The sequence below is a fragment of the Schistocerca piceifrons genome, chromosome 1, assembly GCF_021461385.2.
Source record: "Schistocerca piceifrons isolate TAMUIC-IGC-003096 chromosome 1, iqSchPice1.1, whole genome shotgun sequence".
NCBI lineage: Eukaryota > Metazoa > Arthropoda > Insecta > Orthoptera > Acrididae > Schistocerca > Schistocerca piceifrons.
Window position 1 is genome coordinate 956,275,974 of NC_060138.1, and position 20,688 is coordinate 956,296,661.

The 20,688-nt window shown below is 39.3% G+C and overlaps 1 pseudogene; it reads left to right on the top strand.

Annotated features, from left to right (window-relative positions):
• Positions 1 to 1,920: 1,920 nt before the first annotated feature.
• Positions 1,921 to 19,445, top strand: LOC124776798 (annotated as a pseudogene).
• Positions 19,446 to 20,688: the final 1,243 nt, after the last annotated feature.

Here is a 20,688-nt window from a genome sequence, read left to right on the forward strand (position 1 = left end):
TAGGTCGTGTGGAGAACCAAAGTGTGTAGGATCTCTGGGAGTGTTAACTCTGCCGCGTGGAGCGCGGGCAGAGCAGCGGGAGTCTGGCTAGGGTGGTGCTGTGGAGCAGGTGTGTTGTGTGATGCTCCCGCCAGTTGCCGCGCTTTCGGGGTTGGGCAGCATGTAATTGCGTTCGACTTGCTATGATAGTTTCTGACACGGTGTCGCGGACGGGATGCATTTGCTGGCGCACATCAAGAGCCCATTTCGCCGGGTGACCGTGTTGAGAAGAAGGCAGCCAAAATCCAGCTTCTGCAACAGCGACGGCCGACAATGAGTGACTGTCGCCACCTCCTCGATCGACGGCTTCATACCTTCAATCAAGCAACAAGGAAGACTGGAAGCAAGTGAAGTTCTAGAACTGTATGGCAGACCTCAGCTTTTCAAACTGATCCATATTCTTAACTAAATGACAGCAACGTAGCATGAACCTTTGTTGCTCATTGTCCCAATTGCATTACCAAGCAAGGTCCCTTCCTTTTCCGGAATGAACCCGAGTGTCATTGAAATTCAAACGCCAGCATCATTCGATTTCACTTCTTTCATTTCAAAGTTCATAGCCGGCTACAATATTTAGATTACACAAGCACAAATTAAGAGTGCGAGTTTTGTTACCGCAGTTTAGCTTACCTGTGACTGCAGCTCAGCTTGGTACATACTAAAATTTACTGTTGTTAATTGTTCAGAATCATTTAATTCAAGTTCAAAGATAAATCTCTTATTTCTAAATTGCGTAGATTCAAGTTGCTTTTGAAATGATTGTTGAGGTAATCCAAGACTAACCATATTTTACTGAATTTCGATGTGGTTCAGAAAGAAAGCTCACTATTAACTTCAGTCACTAAATTAACTTTCGATTTTCCGGTTTTATTAATTCTTTTGCTAAATTAAGTCAGAGTGTAGCAAAATTTATTACTTCTGACAAACTTTCAGTTTTCACACTACACGTGTCAACCTTCAGTTGCCACGCTTCTAGTGCTAATTATATGAGTAATAACCTTTCTTTTTCAGTTACTATAGTAATTGTCCTTAGGACTGGCGACCGTAATTTCCCCCGAATCTCAAATATCTAATTACCGCTAGTTAATTGTTAACGTAATGGCCGCACATTTACTTTCTTTATTAACTTTATCCCTTTTCAAAATTAATTTCCACCAGTTTCATTTGCATTTTTGCTTTTCATTTAGATGTAACCCTTTCCTCCCTCTTTACCGACAGATTAACTTCGGTGACGATTGCTTGCCCCAAATTTCCATTAGGTACACGCGGTTTAATTTTTCACTGTCATTAAGGTCGATAAGTGAGGGGGACGTTACAATTTGAACAGTTCATTTCAAAATTTGGTATTCACTTGTAATAAATGGGTTGTAACTTTTACATCTGCTTAGTGTTGTTGAATTCTTTATCATTTCTGAGGAGCTCTACCTCTTGTATTTAATATTTAGAAATTTTTTCTGTATTTTCTGTTTTAATTTTATGAAACAAAATAGAGTACGGAAAGTGTTCCATAGAGCGATGTGTTCATCTATATTTGAATTTTTTGTAAACGATAGCAGTAAGAATGAATGGTAATATTTCAGCGCAGCTAAGTAAATTACGAGAATACTCATGGACAACCAATGAAAATAATATTCTTCAATGAAAGTTAGTACGATTTTCTTGGTACTATTAGGTTGTAAAACTACAATAGAACTGGAAGGACTTTCTTGCGAAGTTTGTATGTTGTATCCGGTAGACGAGTGATGATGCAGTACTTTACTGTAAATTTATGCAAACAGTTTTGCATTTTTACCTCGAGGACAAAGTCATCCTTATCTTCTCGTAACTATTTCTTGAAGAACAGTCTAAATGTTTATGCAAAAACCTCTCATCCTTTGTGTCATGCACGACGACGACGACGACGACGACGACGAGGGCTCGGACGACTTGAGTAAAGCACCCTCTCAGAGCGAGAAACTCAGATATAAGGCAGAGAGATTATAAATGGGCTATAATTTAAAGTTAGGGTCCCACTGGGTTTCATAAGATCACACGTATAAATAAGGATTATGGTGGAGAACTCCCGCGAGACTGTCGCCAAAGAGAAGTGATAGCGCAGATAGTGCCGTTCCTGCACGCCAGCGCTGTCTGCCAGGCAGACGGGGAAACGGCTGCGCTGAAATAAACGCCACTGCTTATTCTCGTGCCAAGGATTTCCTCGTATTTGTACGACTTTCTTTCTTGTCCATCGCGTCTGCGAAAAGTAGAGTGAGCAACGATAATTAACGTTGAAGTGCCTGTGTTTATGCAGTAACTGCGTTTATTACAATACGTTGTCCGCGAGATATGTATGCATCTCCGAAGACATACTGCATCGTACTTCTTCACAACCCAAGTACAGCAATTTCGTACCCACTGTATTGGTTTCAAGTACATAGAGACTGTTGGCAGACTCACCCTAGCTTCTATAAATTTCGTTCCAACCCATCAATCTCTTACTTATTTCTCCATCGTGGTCGTTCTAACCCTTTCCATTATTCATTTCTGAACCCATTCTGACAAAACCTGTAAGACAACCTAGTCCGTTTTCTGTTTGGATGGCATCTTAACTATCTGTCAGAACTATAATTTCATTTTACTATCGCTGGAATGAAGACATATTTTCATAAAATTTCTTCTGGAATTTCTTCAGACGAAAAAATTTTGTGATGCGAGAAGTAGAGCTCCAAGATAGATCCTAGTCATCGATACTCATGCCATTGTGGAGGATAGTATTTTTGTTTGGGTATTGGCGAATGAACAGCACTTTTTATTTCATGAAGCTTATAGCAGACTGCGCCTCCTAACAGACGCAATCTGAGATTACCAGTAACGTAATTTGCTGAACTACTTGTTTATATTATGAAGTGTAACGGCGCTGTGACACGTCTATGAGAGACGGCAGAATTTACTTGCATGGTTGAGGGTGAGCCTCCAGAATACGTTCTGCCTCGTCAGTAGGCCATCGAAAATGTAGTGCAGTATTGAATTACAAACTTTCGAAGTCAAGATATTTGCTTAATCAGTACACGCCTAGATGAAACCTTTCTAACAGAAAATTGTAGGTCATTTAACGAATGTGGAAAAACTGGATTAAAGATTTCTCTTAACTGCTTTTCAAAACACACTAGATTTTGCTGGATATAAACCAGTTTTTCTCTCACTGACTAGTTGATATACTAATATTCACCATGATCTGTGTACTCCAAGTGCGAAGAAAACTTTTTCGTGGTAGCAGAAGAACTGCTATGTGTTTAACACTGACGCATGAAACTTCATGAGTATACTCGACAAAGATGCTAATTTCCCTGTAACGGTTCCGCTGTAGCTTTTTTGAGATGGAGTGGGTGATAAGAAACTTCCCCATTATGTTCGACAACGAGAAACATCACATAAACCCTACCAGGCGTAGGCTTACGGTTTACCTGATGCTGACATCAATTCAATGAGTTCTTTGTTGTTGCAGCACTGCCGCTTACGGCCCAAATCCCACTATTCACATTCAAAACAACGGCGCAACGCTGCCATTGTTCTCATTTGGAGAGCTTTGTTGCTCTCGGTCAGTGCTATGCACCATTAACAACGGGCGTCGCAGAGAGCACTTCTACCGGCCAGGCAACAGAATGGGGTTAGCGTGCTGAATTCCCAACGGCAGTTCTTTATGCGGTCGCTGGAAAGGGAGAGTAGAGGGATATATCGAAGTACACACGGTAATTCCTAGTCTATGATACAAACGATACGATTCGCGGAAACATTGTATTCTGTTGCCGGTATTGCGTTTCCCGATCACTCTGTTTCATTATTAATTGCCTGACTTATAGGTTGTCGGCACGGTACCTCAGAGCATTTGGTCAGCGAAAGACCACCTTCGGTAGTTAAAAAAAAAAAAATGAAGTTTTCCTCTATAGAACGTGGAAGATTTCGTGATACATAAACATAGGACCACTGACGAGAAACGACGAAGAAACAGATGGAAAGAAAGAAGACCAAAAGAATGTCTCGCTCCTTTCAGATATCGGAGTCCTGCGTTCGATTACCTGCGAGGTGAAACATATTTGTTTGCTCAAGGAATCTGTGTTAGTGATGTCTCACTAATTTTACCTCATCTTCATCAAAGCGCAAGCCATCGAAGTGATCGAACAACTCCAGAGAGGGTGTCTCCGCTAGTAGCTCCATATGGTCATTTCTATTTACCTGGGCACAAAATCATCAAAGTGTAGATTCAAGTAGTGTTTTCCGGCACGATCTCTGGCACCAAGGACACGGGCATGTCTTTTTGCTCGTTAATTTTGAAGGTGTCGGGCAGTGTAAGAGCGTCGTTCTGGGGCAGACACACTTCCGCAGGTAGCAAACGGATTCGACCCGGCAACCTGTAAGATAAAGTTAGCGAACGTTTCCTGATATTATTTAGTTCACCCAGGTTGATCATTCATACTCGCAAGCGTTGTCAGAGATGGATAAAGACTATCGAAAGGTGGGAGTTGTTTATGTCGAGCAATAATCCATGTTTCTGTTAACAAATACCTTGTGTGAATGCTGGTGTGTGTCATACCACAAGGTTTCGCACATTATTTGTTGTACAGGGCCAGGAATAAATATACTCATTTTACGGGAATTCAGTAAATTCTCCCCTCCCCTCACCATCTTCCCTCTCCCCGCCCACCCTCGTCGCCCACCTCCTTGTCGTTTAGTTTATCTTTAAATGCGTATGTGAAGTTAAATCCACGTGAATATATCTCTGGGATCGGGTTCCATAGGCGGCGCTCCAGGAACCAAGACGCGAGGTGAAAGTATTTCACAGTAGCATTGTTTCAGATAGCTTTTGAGCGTACGACAAGAGAGGGCAGCTACCAATGTAATTTCGGATCGAATTGTACCAGAGATCGGAATAGACTCGTATTTGCCCCTCAGTAGTCCATGCTGGGGCTAAAATTCCAAGACCCTTAAGATGACAGGTTTAGGTACAGGCATGCTTAAACCTATCATCTTAAGGGTCATTTATGATACAGGCAATCAACCAACGAATATCACTTGCCAATCTTCAGTCTCCTGTTCTGGTTAAAGTTAGTGGCCTTTCTGTCGCCTGTTACGATGACAGCATCGAGAAAAATGTTTTATCGTAAATTCACATGAACTAGAAAGAAAACTTCGAGATGCGAGAGATACGGTACTGGAAGATGAAGAAGTACTTTAAAGAAAACTCTCAGGTTCAAGGTAAGCAATTTATCGAATAAGGAAGTAATGACTGTTACAGTACGTGCAGAGCGTCAACCATTTAAATATTACGTACAGTTTGGAGGATATATTTGGAAAATCACGGAAACCCCTAGCCCTGGTTGTATAAATCGAGTGAGTAAATAAACAATGTTAGAATCGTACTGTTACGTTTTACATCGCCCTGATAGTGTCTGTCTCAGAAGTAAGACCGACAGCACATAACAAAAGGAGATGGCGTAAAGGGAAGAACCTAGAACCGAGAGGATGAATGATAACTACATGTTGTAAACCAAACAGGTGTATAAGATAGCTCATATCTTCGTATCAGTATTACAAAGAAAAAATAATCATATGCTTTTGCATATTTGGCTCCTTTCCATCAGTTATTGTGAATTTGACTAAACGCTAGTGACGATGCATACTTTCACTCTATGTTTACAATATTTTAAAAATTTAGACGGGGGTCTCTAGCTCGATCCAGCTTTAATGTCTCGCAGATTGACCGCGACCTAGAACTGTGTGCAATCGCTAACGGAGAGGCCACTACCTAGAGAAATCATTACAGAAGAGGAACAGGAACAGGCAGACAGAGTCAGTGCTCCTGCACCAGCGCCCTCGGTTAATCCCCTCCGCGGTCATACAGTAGCGTCGGCAACAATTAAATTAAACTACTCAAGCATTTAGTGGCACGTCCATTGTTTCCGTTTAGCTTTCTGTTTACTTGCACACAGTTAAACGTGTTTACGACCTGTAGTGTAAAGTGTTGTGTGCCATGCCGCCCGAAAAAGAAACGTCGTTTCGTGTGTAGCTGACCATCCTGGGATATTTACATTTGACGGAGTTGTTTTATTTTTTTGAGTTAGCGAGAAAAACGTTTGCTGCAAAAAAAAGTTTCAAATAGACCAGCATGCCAAGACAAGTCTTCATATCGCAAGGAATGCTGAAGAAAGGAGCACGACAATAACTACTGACAGCAGCGAGTTGCACTAGCAGGGATTTGTCCAAGGGTAACCAAAAAAGTCGGTTTAACATGGCTCTATGTGAAGTATTCACTGAAATCAATATTCCTCTTCACAAACTTACAAACCCTGTACTCAAAGGCTTCCTGCGCAAATATTGGTTACATCAAAATATACCCGATGAATCAGCATTGCGTAAAAATTGGATTCCGACAATTTACGTAAATGTTCTGGAAGAAATACGCAATTAAATTAGGATCAGCACTATCTGGATTTCAGTTGACGAAACTACAGACACTTGTGGCCATTACATTGCAAATTTAATTGTTGGTGCTTTAAAAGAAGAGCCGTGTTCTTCCTATTTAGCGGCCTGCAAAGAACTTGAAAAAGTAAATAACTCTACCTTGCCAGATTTGTGAATGAGGGTATTAGAAAAATATGTCCATAATCTTCTGCAGATGAAAGGGTGTTTCTGTTTATGATCAAAGTAGGAAAAGCACTCCTAGTATTTTCTCACAATTTGATTAATGTGACGTGCTTTGCTCGTGGAGTACACCGCGTTGCCGAAGAAGTACGTTCCACGTTTGTGAATTCAAATAAACTGACTCACAAAGAAAGTGTTTCTAAAGGTTTCTTCTCACGTCAAGTCCTGCAAAGAAAAACTACCAAACGTGCCTTTACCTCCAGAACCAGTGGTAACTCGCTGGAGTACCAGGGTCGAGGCTGTGTTGTTTTACAATGAACATTTCGAGGCCATTAGAAGGGTATTAAACGATTTCGATACTGCAGAGGTTTTGGCAGTTTGCCAGTGCAAGGAAGCTTTTAATGATTCCGGTATTAAAAAAGACGTTGCTGTGATTAGCACTCATTTTCCCCATACATTTCCAAGTAAGGCTTGAAACTCAAGGTTTGGCGTTGAATAAAACTATTCAGTTAACGAATAAAATTATTCTAGTAAACTCCTCACTGCCGGGGTTATTCCCAAGAAAATTTAAAGAACAGTTTGAAAATATTTTAAACAATAACCCGGGATTGGAACCCTTGTGCCAAGTTGATAGTTTTATTAATGAGATGTATGAACTTTTACCCAAACAATAAGTGTCAACATATCACCCAAATTCACATACTGCACAGTTACCTCAGTTAATGTAGAACGGTCCTTTCCTGCTTATAAAAATGTATCGAGTGATCGAAGACACAATCTTACCACGGACAATTTGGGACAGTGCTTGGTCGTTTACGTTTACAGTAATATAAAAATATAAAATAAATTGTAAATTACGCTTTGGTCCAATAGTATTAACTAAATGCTAATGCTATTCAAAAAATTCATGATTGTATGTTGTTTTTTAAATAAAATATTACGAAATTTCTGAGCGTGCCCTAAGCGTGCGATATATCTCGAAGTTGCTGCGCGGAGTGGCCGCGCGGTTTGAGGCGTAATGTCGTGGACTGCGCGGCCCCTTCCGCCGGAGGTTCGCGTCCTCCATCGGGCATGGATGTGTTTTGTTCTTAGCATAAGTTAGTTTAAGTAGTGTATAAGTCTAAAACAATTTCAATACAATTTCTTATGTTAAAAGATCCCAAGTGGCAGTACCAATCAGTTGCGAAAGGCGTATGTTTAGGAGCGTTGTACATAGTATCTAAAGCACTAAGAAAATTTATCTGAACAACGTAAAACCATTTCACCAAATTTCTTCGTTAAAGGTAAAAAACAAAGAGCCCCTCCCCCTATTCCACGAACAAATCCACCCCAAGAAATGATATCCCTCCAGATATTACGCTGTGCTCTTCATCCGTGTGATATTCTATATTGTTTGCTACGACTGGCGAATCATCTGGATTTTGTTGCAACAGTATCAGATACTTTAACGTATAAATTGCAAATGAAGGTTTTCCAACACTCTGCCACCTAAGAGAGCTCAATGTGCTTGGGAAATAGGGTTAACTCGTAAAGGAGCGCGAATATGTCAAGATGTTCTGATTTAAACGTCTTTAAAGCTATCAAACAGGACGAAATTTAGTTCCTCTGTCTTAAATCCCTAACTCTGCCCAGGACATACTCGCCTTTTTTGTGCCATATTACGAGAATTTTTCATTCTGGTTCTCAAATTTTACCCCACCATAATTCTGATATCAGACCGCCATAGCTTGGCAACTGATGCAGCTTTTTGATGATTTGGGTGACGACTGTTCCAGTATAGGTTTTTTTTTTTAAATTTTCTTTCGAATCATGTTGTCTGAGTTCGGCATCTGTACACTGGCTCCTCTATAGTTAGGGGCGGTATGGCTGTAGCCTGCTGCGTCCTACGACCACACAAGCCTCACCACAACATGTAGGTCACATGTCTACCGGATATTTTTAGTTTTTTATTACTTTTCGAATTTCAATTTTTCATTTTTACACCTTTGTTAATTTGTTATTTTTTATCTTTTATTTTATTTTATTTATTATTTAACTGTCAAACATTTTGTTCATATGCGCATGAGACTGTATACGGAAACGTAAGAAAAATAGCCATGAGTAGTTAATACAGTGCACAGCGTAACAGCAAACTTAAATACGATACAGAACGAAATATTAAATACTCTGCGAAGTTTATGACAATAGTGTGTATAAATGGTTTATGTTGAATAGATAGACTTACGATACGTCCGTATTACATACAGAAATTCACGATGCAAACGAAAATGTAGAATGATTGTATAAAAGAGGATGTTTCATGTGAAGCAGCTACATCGAAAGTTAGAAATTTTTTTTAATCTCCTCGTGTTCACAGAGAACTGTTTTGTCAGATAGCGTCGGGATGGCTAAACGCTTAATTTAACAGAATCATAAGACTGTAGAATATTGTAGTTCTTAAAAGTAGTTATAAAGTAACCCACGCCATCATCTGACCAACCAGGTAATGATCTGCTACATTATGTTTCACAAGCCAAAATGTAATGATGATTAATACATTTATCTGATGAAAATATCCCGATATCGCCATATAACGCGAAACTAACCAAAAGAGATCACCAAGGGCGGACTCGCATGCTTAAAAAGAGGCTGGGAGTATTTTGTTCTCGGTAGGGAAATAGTAAAAGCTAAATGAGTCGGTCAGGAGAGGTCAATCAGTTTGAGCGTGGACTAACCACTAGGTAGCACCTGAGTAACATATCCATCAGGGCCATTTCTGCCTTTCTAAACCTGCCAGTGTTGATGTGATTGTGATGTGGAAACGCTAGAGAACAAATCAAACGGCGCAGAATACGGGGATATAGGGAGTGGTGAGCGAGAAAACCTAATCAAGATTCCACAATTATATTTAGCACCAATAATTTACATAAGGCGCACGCTGGAAGACTGAGAACATCTAATTATTCACATAAGCAAATGCAGATTATTATCAGTCTGTCTACCATATATCAGTTGCTATACACATGAAAAAGGTGGCAGTGAAACCCAACATTTTTTTATTATTTTGAGCTTTCCTCAGTACAGAGGCTTCACTCCAACATAATAATTTACTTGGAAATTACAATACATACAATAAAGGTTCTTAAACTATATTTTCAAAATATTCCTCCAGATGTTTCGATCTTGTGTGTCCTCTTCCTCTGCGCCCATTCCCCTCATTGTGTGCTGTACATTTTGGAGCCAGGTGGTCATTGGTCGTTCTCTTCTTCTTCTCCTCTCCGGTTCCCACTCCAGTATCAATTTTGGTATTCTGGTTTTCTCCATTCGTCGTACATGCCCATACCACTTTAATTTCTTCCTATCCATAACGTCATATATTCTTTCTTTTATTTCCTTTCTCCTTATTATTTCGGTGTTCCTTACCTTTTCTTTCCTGGATATTCTTGCCGATCTTCTCTAGAAGTCCATCTCTAGAGCTTGTAATTTTTTAATGTGCTTCATGTTAATTGTCCAGGTCTCCGTTCCATACAGAACTACACTTTCTAATATGGATTTGTATATTAATTTTTTAGTTCTGCTCATCACATTCCTGCTCTATAAGACTGAGTTAAGCATCCCAATGACCCTCCGTCCGCTACTAATTCTTTTATTGATTTCTGATTCTGATTTTACCTCGATTTCTAAAATGGATCCCAAATAACAAAAAGTGTTTATCTTTTTGATTTTCTTTCCTTCAATATACAGCTCATCTGAATCATTAGTCATGTATTCTGTTTTTTGGTAATTAATCTTCAAACCCCAAGTTTTGCATGCTACTGCTAGTTGATTGCACATATAGTTAGCATCCTCCCCATCTTGTGTTACGACTACTTGATCATCAGCAAACATATTCTTTCTTTTATTTCCATTCTCCTTATTATTTCGGTGTTCCTTGCCTTTTCTTTCCTGGAGATTCTTGCCGATCTTCTCCAGAAGTCCATCTGTAGAGCTTGTAATTTTTTAATGTGCTTCATGTTAATTGTCCAGGTCTCCGTTCCATACAGAACTACACTTTCTAATATGGATTTGTATATTAATTTTTTAGTTCTGCTCATTACATTCCTGCTCCATAAGACTGAGTTAAGCATCCCAATGACCCTCCGTCCGCTACTAATTCTTTTATTGATTTCTGACTCTGATTTTACCTCGATTTCTAAAATGGATCCCAAATAACAAAACCCAATATTTACAGCGTCAATAATAACATAAATATTGCTACAATTATTACAGTGGGGCATTATAAATTGTGAATGCACTCGTATATTAATAATGAATCACGATGCGCGAGCAACAATCCGCTGACTCTTCGACTTCGAGTGACGAGACGATGCAATAAGAATCAACTGACGGTTTAATTAATTTGACTAATTGACAAGACATTTGACTATTTAAGTAGTTGAGGATTGAGACTGTTGACTTTAAACCAAAATATTCCCAACTTACGAGGAAACCTACTGATCTGCGGTTAAAACTTTTTCAGATGGTTCAAATGGCTCCAAGCACTATAGGACTTAAAATCTGAGGTCATCAGTCCCCTAGACTTAGAACTACTTAAACCTAACCAACCTAAGGACATAACACACATCCATGCCCGAGGCAGGATTCGAACCTGCGACCGTAGCAGCAGCGCGGTTCCGGACTAAAGCGCCTAGAACCGCTCGCCTGCAGCGGCCGGCTAAAATTTCTTCGCTATCAGCTGAGCGAACGTTTCCTATCGAAGTATTTGAAATTTTTCGGAAGTATGTTGTAAATTAAACGCGTCTGAAAACAAATAAGGAAAAATATGGGTGTTTAATGTAGCATGCACTACAAGAACGCTGAACGATTCGCGCCACAAATAAGAAACTACTGAAAATCATGTTTTTTTATCGCTTATCTTGAAATTCTAATCATTATTTATTAAAGTATGCAATAGTAAAAACTGAGAACGAAGAGACCGCAGCTAGAAAAACTCACGTGAATAATTTTGGCACTAAATGTTGGAACAACCATTCCGAATTAAATAATAAATTAATACTTAATTAAATAATAATAGACCTTTGTTAGCTACGGTTTCTTAGTTTTCATTATGAATAGCTGAAGTACGCAGAAGAACTGCGAAACTATGTACGCACGACAACATGCTATCAACTTTTCAATCCGATACGAAAATTGACGAAATAAAGGTCGTTCTGCCGGAAAATCAATTTTTTACTTTACAGCATGCAAGTTTTTCAAGAAAGGGCAGTTAAACACTTTCTACTGGTTAGACATTAGGTGACATTTTTGCTGAGATTTATTTTTATAGCGATTTTCGTGTTAGTTTAACTTTCTGTGTAGCAATGAATAAAGCTTCAAATTCTCGATCAAAGGCTGTATCATTCTGTATAGGGCTGGGAATAATTTTGCTTTTGTACATGTGTTGTTTTGCACGCCCAAAGATTTTTCGAAAATTTTAAGCCAATAGTGAATAAAATCTTTCACGCATAAACAATAAACGATAATCAACTTTAATAACCACTTTCATCGATTATTTCTAAATACAGCTGTTAAAAGGCAGTACATCTCTACGAAATTCAAGTGTAAAAAAGTGATTTTTCTTACGTAAAACCCGAAAGGTGAAATACTTTTGCCAACGTTTCTTATAATTACCGTAAGTATATTTTTATCACCTATATCACTGTAAACTATCTCAGTACATGCGCTTCGTGTAAAACCGGATTCTACATGCATCTTATGTGCAGCTGTAGACCACTATATCATGGCAACGTATAAAGCTTTCACAAAACAAAAGAACGACCATTAATTGCATGTATTTGTCTACCTTCTTTCAAGATTTGGACCGATTCGCACAAGTTAGAAAAATAAAAACGGTGCTCGCATAAAAAACTCGTAAACATGTCTGTTGGGCTTAAAATCTGAATAAAAGTGAATTTTTGAAAGCGAGTTCAATTTAATCTAAAGAATGCATCATTTATTTATTTGATTCCCTCTAAACCGTTTCCGTGCATTCAGTTCACGTAAGAACGAATTTCACGTTTTATATTTAGCTAGAATTTAAATCGTCGTATCTCGACAATGGATAAAGGTTACTGGATAAAAAATTATTTTTACTTTATCCATTTATCTATCTTCGTGCAAGGTTAGAACCGAATCGCACACGTCTATAGTATGCAACCGGCGCACTTCAGGAACGTTCGAGATAATGTTTTTTTTTTTTCACGTAAAATCCAAACGAAGTAAGATTTATTTCAAACGAAACAGGAACAGAGAAAATGTTTTTTTTTCACGTAAAATCCAAACGAAGTAAGATTTATCTCAAACGAAACAGGTGTTCCTGAAGGAACGCCTGGGCATGCGAAAAATTGTATCACAATGGGTTCCGTATGACTTGACGGAAATGCAGAAATGGTTAGTTTACGACGCAGTTCAGACACACCTGGAGCGCTATGAGCGAGAAGGAGAGGCTTTTTTATACACCGTATCGTAACACTGGATGGGACATGGTCCACATCGTACGAGCCAAAACTGAAACGCCAATCGAACAAATGGCGTCATTATTGGTCGCCGCGAAAGTGCGTCAGAGCCCCTGTATGGTGAAAGTTATGGCCATTCTAGTGTATGACTGTGATGGTGTTACCCGAACGCATTACGTTCCTCCACTGCAGACCGTCAGTGCACAGTATTACTGTTCGTTTTTGGAGCATCATCTGCGACCAGCTTTGCAAAAGAAGCGGCAACACTTTCTGCGCAACCGTCCCATCGTTTTACGCGACAATGCGCGGGCGCATACAGCGCAAGCTGTGGCTGCACTGTTCGGTCGATGGGACGGGAACGGACTGTACCACCCACCATACTCCCCGGACTTTACACCATACTCCCTGGACGACAATATCATCGAGTCTTTGTGACTTGGATTTGATTCCGAACATGAAGGAACCACTTCGTGGCATTCGCTTCAGAACTGTTCCAGAGATTCGACAGGCAGTAGACCGCTCCATTCGCACCATCAACAGGCTCTGCTAACGGTATATTACGCCTTGCACATCGGTGGCAACGGATTCTACACAACGCTGGTGACTACTTTGAAGGACAGTAACGGGTGCAATCATGTAACTCTTTTTTATCGGTTGTGAATAAAAAGTGCCACTATTTAAGTTCCAACGCTCGTACTTCGTCGTGGACGAGACCTTATGTAGTAGAGTACACGTAATTTTCCAGTGCATTAATATTTATGTGAATTATATTTATAACTGTGTATGTTGTGTTTGTATAAAACTTTCCTGCTAAGATGTTAATCAGCCATGGCCAAAGAAAATTAATTTAAAAGTTATACGACAAATCTGAGATGAATCCAGAAGGTCGACAGAGACAGTCCAAGCCAAAGAGAGATCAGCGTGGTGATCGGAGACATATTGTGAAAAGGATACAGCAGTCACGTTTGTCTCGTAATGGAGTTTGTGTCACCAGGACAGTAGGAACTAATCTGAAAGCGCATCATTCACAAAGAGCTGTGTTCGCTAAGTTAAAAATGCAAGAGTTGTCTGACGAATGGAGGACAAATACTTTTGCTTACGAGAAAGAAGCGGAGCGAGTAGCAGTTGGTGTGAAATTATTGTGATGACATGATTCCACAATTTTGACTCCCATTGATGGAATAAATCTGCAGATATAAATTACGATATCTGACTGTCTCGGTACATACCTGAAACGTCAGTAAGTATGTCTTTCTACTCACTAAAGCAAAAATTTCGCTTACATTCCGAACTGTGTTGTAGTCCATTTTTCAATTTCAGAACAGCAAAATAGTTTGGAGAAGATTTGACCACGGTACATAAATTGTATAACAGATTGTATGTTCCGCCTGTAGGAGTTATAGGCGCGAAAAAACGCTGTCGGACAGCTTATGTAGGTCAAAGATCGTTACAAGCTGATATCAGTTCAGCAAAAAAAGGCATTCACTTAAGAAGGTAAGATTGATAATCTTGTGGTCGAAACAAAACTGCGACAACCACCGAATATGAAAAACTACGAACACTCATTTCTCCTATGTTATTTTTAAGTCTTGAGGTAATGGCATTGTATTAGGGATCGATTTACTGGTGACAGTGTGTGTGAGGTGACTGTAAGGCTAGTTTCAAGTAAAGTACTGTTCTCGGAGTACAGTATTAGTACTTGGTGAGTTAAGAACGAACAGAGTACGGAGAATCGCTGTGAAGTCTAAGTGTCCATTTCTGTACCTGAGTGGCATGGAAATTGGAGTAATGGAGTAGAGTGAGCAGCTAGAGATGGGAAAAATCGACCGGTTAAACTCGATATCGATATTTTAGTTCTGATTAACCGGTATTTCTCAGTATTTGTTTGGTCTGGGTTATAACAGATGTTTTTTTTATTGTTACTATCAATTGAATAAATAATCGAAATATCAATTAGTGACAGGAGCAGTACTACAATTATTGGTTTTTAATTAAACCTAAGACATAGGAATGGTTATTCATAATATTTCCATTGCTTTTAAATATTGCCTTATAATAGAAAATGGGAAAAGCGATTAATGCTATTTTAATAACAATGCCGACAGAAAGGAGCAATAAACACATGGCATAAAAATTGGAACAGCGTCACGAGCCAGTAATGTATCTGTTTCCCAGTGATGTGGCCTATTAAATTCCTAATTCCAGCTCTTGTCCACAATTAGCAACGTCTTTTATGATAAATTTGGGGGGAGCGAAATTCTTGAAGCTGAAATTGTCCCACTTTATGTCCTCGTGATTGAATTGATCGAAATAAACTTGATGATTGTTGTTGCAGTGTTTTTGTTCTTACGTTAATATACAGGGTGATCCATTGATCGTGACTGGGCCGTATATCTCACGAAATTAGCGACAAACGAAAAAACTACAAAGAACGAAACTTGTCTAGCTTGAAGGGGGAAACCAGATGGCGCTATGGTTGGCCCGGTAGATGGCGCTGTCATAGGTCAAACTTCGTTTCTTTAAATAGAAACACCCATTTTGTATTACATATTCGTGTAGTACGTAAAGAAATATGGATGTCTTATTTGGACCACTTTTTTTGCTTTGTGGTAGGAGACGCTGTAATAGTCACAAACATATGGATCACAATTTTAGACGAACAGTTGGTAACAGGTGGGTTTTTTAAAATTAAAATACAGAACGTAGGTACGTTTGAACATTTTATGTCGGTTGTTCCAATGTAATACATGTACCTTTGTGAACTTATCATTTCTGAGAATGCACGCTGTTACAGCGTGATTACCTGTAAACACCACATTAATTAAATAAATGCTCAAAATGATGCCCGTCAACCTAAATGCATTTGGCAATACGTGTGACGACATTCCTCTCAACAGCGAGTAGTTCGCCTTCCGTAATGTCCGCACATGCATTGACAATGCGCTGACGCATGTTGGCAGTCGTTGTCGGTGAATCACGATAGCAAATATCCTTCAACTTTCCCCACAAAAAGAAATCCGGGGGCGTCAGACCCACTGAACGAGCGGGCCGTGGTATGGTGTTTCGATGACCAATCCATCTGTCATGAAATATGCTGTTCAATACCGCTTCAGCCGCACGCGAGCTATGTGCCGGACATCTATCATGCTGGAAGTACATCGCCATTCTGTCATACAGTGAAAAACATCTTGTAGTAACGTCGGTAGAACATTACGTAGAAAATCTGCATATATTGCACCATTTAGATTGCCATCTATAAAATGGGGGCCAATTATCCTTCCTCAATAACGCCGCACCATACATTAACACGCCAAGGTCGCTGATGTTCCACTTGTCGCAGCCATCGTGGATTTTCCATTGCCCAGTAGTGCATATTATGCCGGTTACGTTACCGCTGTTGGTGAATGACGCTTCGTCGCTAAATAGAACGCCTGCAAAAAATCTGTCATCGTCCCGTAATATCTCTTGTGCCCAGTGGCAGAACTGCACACGACGTTCAAAGTCGTCGCCATGCGATTCCTGGGGCATAGAAATATGGTACGGGTGCAATCGATGTTGATGTAGCATTCTCAACACCGACGTTTTTGAGATTCCCGATTGTCGCGCAATTTGTCTGCTACTGATGTTGCGGATTAGCCGCGACAGCAGCTAAAACACCTACATGGGCATCATCATTTGTTGCAGGTCGTGGTTGACGTTTCACATGTGGCTGAACATCTGTTTCCTGAAATAACGTAACTATCCGGCGAACGGTCGGGACACTTGGATGATGTCGTCCAGGATACCGAGCAGCACAAATAGCACAGGCCCGTTGGGCATTTTGATCACAATTGCCATACATCTACACGGTATGACCTTTACCGCAATTGGTAAACGGTCCATTTTAACACGGGTAATGTATCACGAAGAAAATACCATCCGCACTGGCGGAATGTTACGTGATACCACGTACTTATACGTTTGTGACTATTACAGCGCCATCTATCACAAAGCGAGAAAAGTGGTCCAACTAAAACATTCATATTTCTTTACGTACTACACGAGTATGTAATAAAAATGAGGGCTCCTATTTAATAAAAAAAAAAAACGCAGTTGATATCCGTTTGACCTATGGCAGCGCCATCTAGCGGGCCAACTATAGCACCATCTGGTTTCCCCTTTCAAGCTAGACGAGTTTCGTTCTTTGTAGTTTTTTCGTTTGATGTTTATTTCGTGAGATATTTGGCCCGGTCACTATCAATGGACCACCCCGTTTTTGTCACATTTCAGTACGTCATACAGTCTTTTGAATTTTCACATTGTTGTTGTGGTCTTCAGTCCTGAGACTGGTTTGATGCAGCTCTAATCATACAGTAAACCTGCATGCCCTCGGGAAAAATTACGGCTGTAGTTTCCCCACATTAACAAAGCCGAAATTACATTGTTCTCTCATAATACATAAATACGTCCAATCACATGAGAGGCATGCTTGCTACTGCTTCACTCTGCGGTAGTTACCTTATTCCAAAGGGTTTACAACAGTCTTGACAAATGAATTTCTATTAATTCCGGTTATTAATTCATAAATAAATCCTTCAGTAAACAGAATAAACAACACTAGATTGCACAATTAATAATAGAAATTTTAAGTGTGCGAAATAATTCGTAATTTCAAATGTTTCCGAAAAAAATAATTGCAACTGTACATTCAGAGCTGGTACTTATCGATTGTAACATCGAAAAAAAAGTAATTCCTTTTCATAAATTTTAGCTTGAAATATAACATATTGTGTATAAAATTATACGAAAGTTTTCATAAAAGCAGCTGAGATAATACTGACCAGTTCAAAATTCGAAAAAAATACTGGTATCGACAACGACTGTTGAGGAAAAGTAATCCTAGAGGAGGAGGTTCCGTTACAATGGTACATGTGTGAACGCAGTGTGCAAGATTTGCCCCACCTGCTCTGTGTTTTACCGTCTCACAGTCGTCGTCGGACAGCAATTGTATTACGGAATGGCACCGTACCTAATCTGGAAGTATATTACAAACTGCGGTATCAGTGAAACGCAATACTCCATTTTCTGCAAATGATTAAAACCGGGAACCGTCACAACAAACTTGCTTAACAGTTCGTTCATAGCTTACCATTAAAAATAGAAAATAGCTGATTTGCTACGTGGGTGTACACAATATGCCTCTACCTGCTCGAAGCTCTTGAAAATGGACAAATTAGAACGGAAAATAGAGTTCTTCAATCTCAGTTTTCACCCTTCAGCATTGACTATTTGTAATGCCCAAATAGTGGTAGCATCCTTAATTATAACACGATATTTGAGGGTAGATTCAAAAATTTAGAAACACTACGCGAATACTGGTGGTTTTACTGTAGTATTCAACCACGTATCACTTTTAAAGAATAGCAGCGAAGAGTGTATGGGCCAAGTCTCATTTATTTGCCTATTTAATATAATATTTTGATTCTATGCATCTTGAACTGAGATAGTCCTAATTTTTCAGACTTTGTTTCATTTCTCCGTTTGTTACAGGAAGTTACGGGAATAAAATACCGAAAATCAGATATTTCAGAAACAAGTTTTTTGAACGGTTGTAAAAGGAGGTTAAACTGGCGTTTAAACAAAATGATATAATCGAAAACCGGTTGTTCCAGCGTTAACCACTTTCCCTATGAAGAGAATGATATGCAGTAGTTTTTATCTTGTGTATCTTTGCTGTGTGTTGTGACCAGTGTTAGTAGTAAAACACAAATGGAATGTGGGGAAAGGATTTAACAGTTACATATGTAAAAGGTTTTTCCATCCTGGTTCTCGAGACAAATTGAAAGATAGTATGGGCGCTAGGGCAGAAAGCTGATTCTTACAGGAAGAGCTTTAACCACAATGTGGAAATGAAGAGCATTTGTACACTAACAAGGCACTGTCGAGCAAGGAGAACAAGGAAAACCTTAGAGTCAGTTTTATGTATCAACCATATCCAGGAACTAAAAAAGAACGTGAAAGAGAAGACGATGAACAAAAGTACAAAACTGCATGGCGGCGAAACTTCAGTGACCCAAGACAAGACTACCGTAATGGTGAGTCAGAAATTCACAAATAACCATTTGGTATACAAGTGCGTAATGTAAAGTACATTAAATGTGGGGACACAGTAACACAGATAAAGAATGTCCTCTATATAATCAGTCATGAATTGCTGTAAACATAGCTTCTTCTTTTGATACTAATTCGTCACTGCAGCGGATGAAGGAGGATGGACTTAGGATGAAAAAGAACGCACTTTCTTTCACAGAGCTCAGTGAAAGTGGAGTCAGATGATAATAAGCTGAAGTCTTCGATACTGAGATGCTGAAATCTATCTAAATAAGAGAATAAAAAGTTTTTGAGAGGATTACATGAATTGGACAAAATGGAAACTAGGCATTCAAAGATAAGAAGAAAGAAAAGCAAAATTCATTCAGAACACAACAAAGACGATGTTACACACCGTTACTAATTCAGATGTAAACGAAGCATGAGAAGAAGAAAAAGAAATGAGAGAAAACAGCAAGCAAGAAACTTCCTGATGACTACGAGAAGAAATACAACTAAAATTCTGGCCAATCAAAACCTACAGTTATCTTCTTCTGCCTCAAGCTCAAGCAATAGTAGTGAAGGCAATAGCAGTGGAGCAAAATCAAAAGCAAAACAAGATTCAAAACATTACCATGAAAACATGGAATCTGAAAATAAAACACACTTACACAATGATGAACAAGCCCCCTGAAAATCGAGAAAGTCAGAAGAAAATTAAGCAGAAAAGAAGCAATGTATGATATTATGGACAAGTAACGTTTACAGTAGTTTTCTTTACAGATCCTTTATTTTTAATTGACATTGATTTATATGTTCTTCGTGATTTATATGTGTTAAAAAATGTAATGCGTGATGCCATTCTACCATAAATTTTGTGTATTAATTTCATACGTTGCTGTTATGTTAATTATTTTTAGCGATACTTTGTGATATCTTTTCCATTTGTGAAACTGAAGCAACCACACACTTTGCATATCCAGATTTGTGTTTCATTCGAGAGTGCCGGTAGCACTCTGCTAGATACAACGTTTTCTTTTATTGTAGGGTAAACCGTACAAAAGGAGCTTATGGAATAAGATTCATAATGACTTGTGAAAAAAGAATTTAAATAAAAGATCGGTCGAAGTGGCTGACTGCCAAGAGAAGTGACCCGACTCAATTCCTGGTCTTCCCTAATGGCGGACTCAGAAGTCTGTAAAGCCTATGTCGGCCAGGAGAGCAGTGTGCTGATCTCATAACCGCTAGCCATTTTGAGTCACTAGTCTTCTGACTGGTTTGATGCAGAATTCCTCTTCTGTGGCAACCTTTTCTTCTTAGAGTAGCACTTGAAACATAGGTCCTCAATAATTTTCTGGGTGTATTTCAATCTCTGTACAGTTTGTACGCTTTTTGACCTCTACAGCTCCCTCCAGTACCATGAAAGTTATTCCCTCAAGTCTTACCTGATGTCCTATCATCCTTCTCTTCGGGGATTCGAAGGATAACC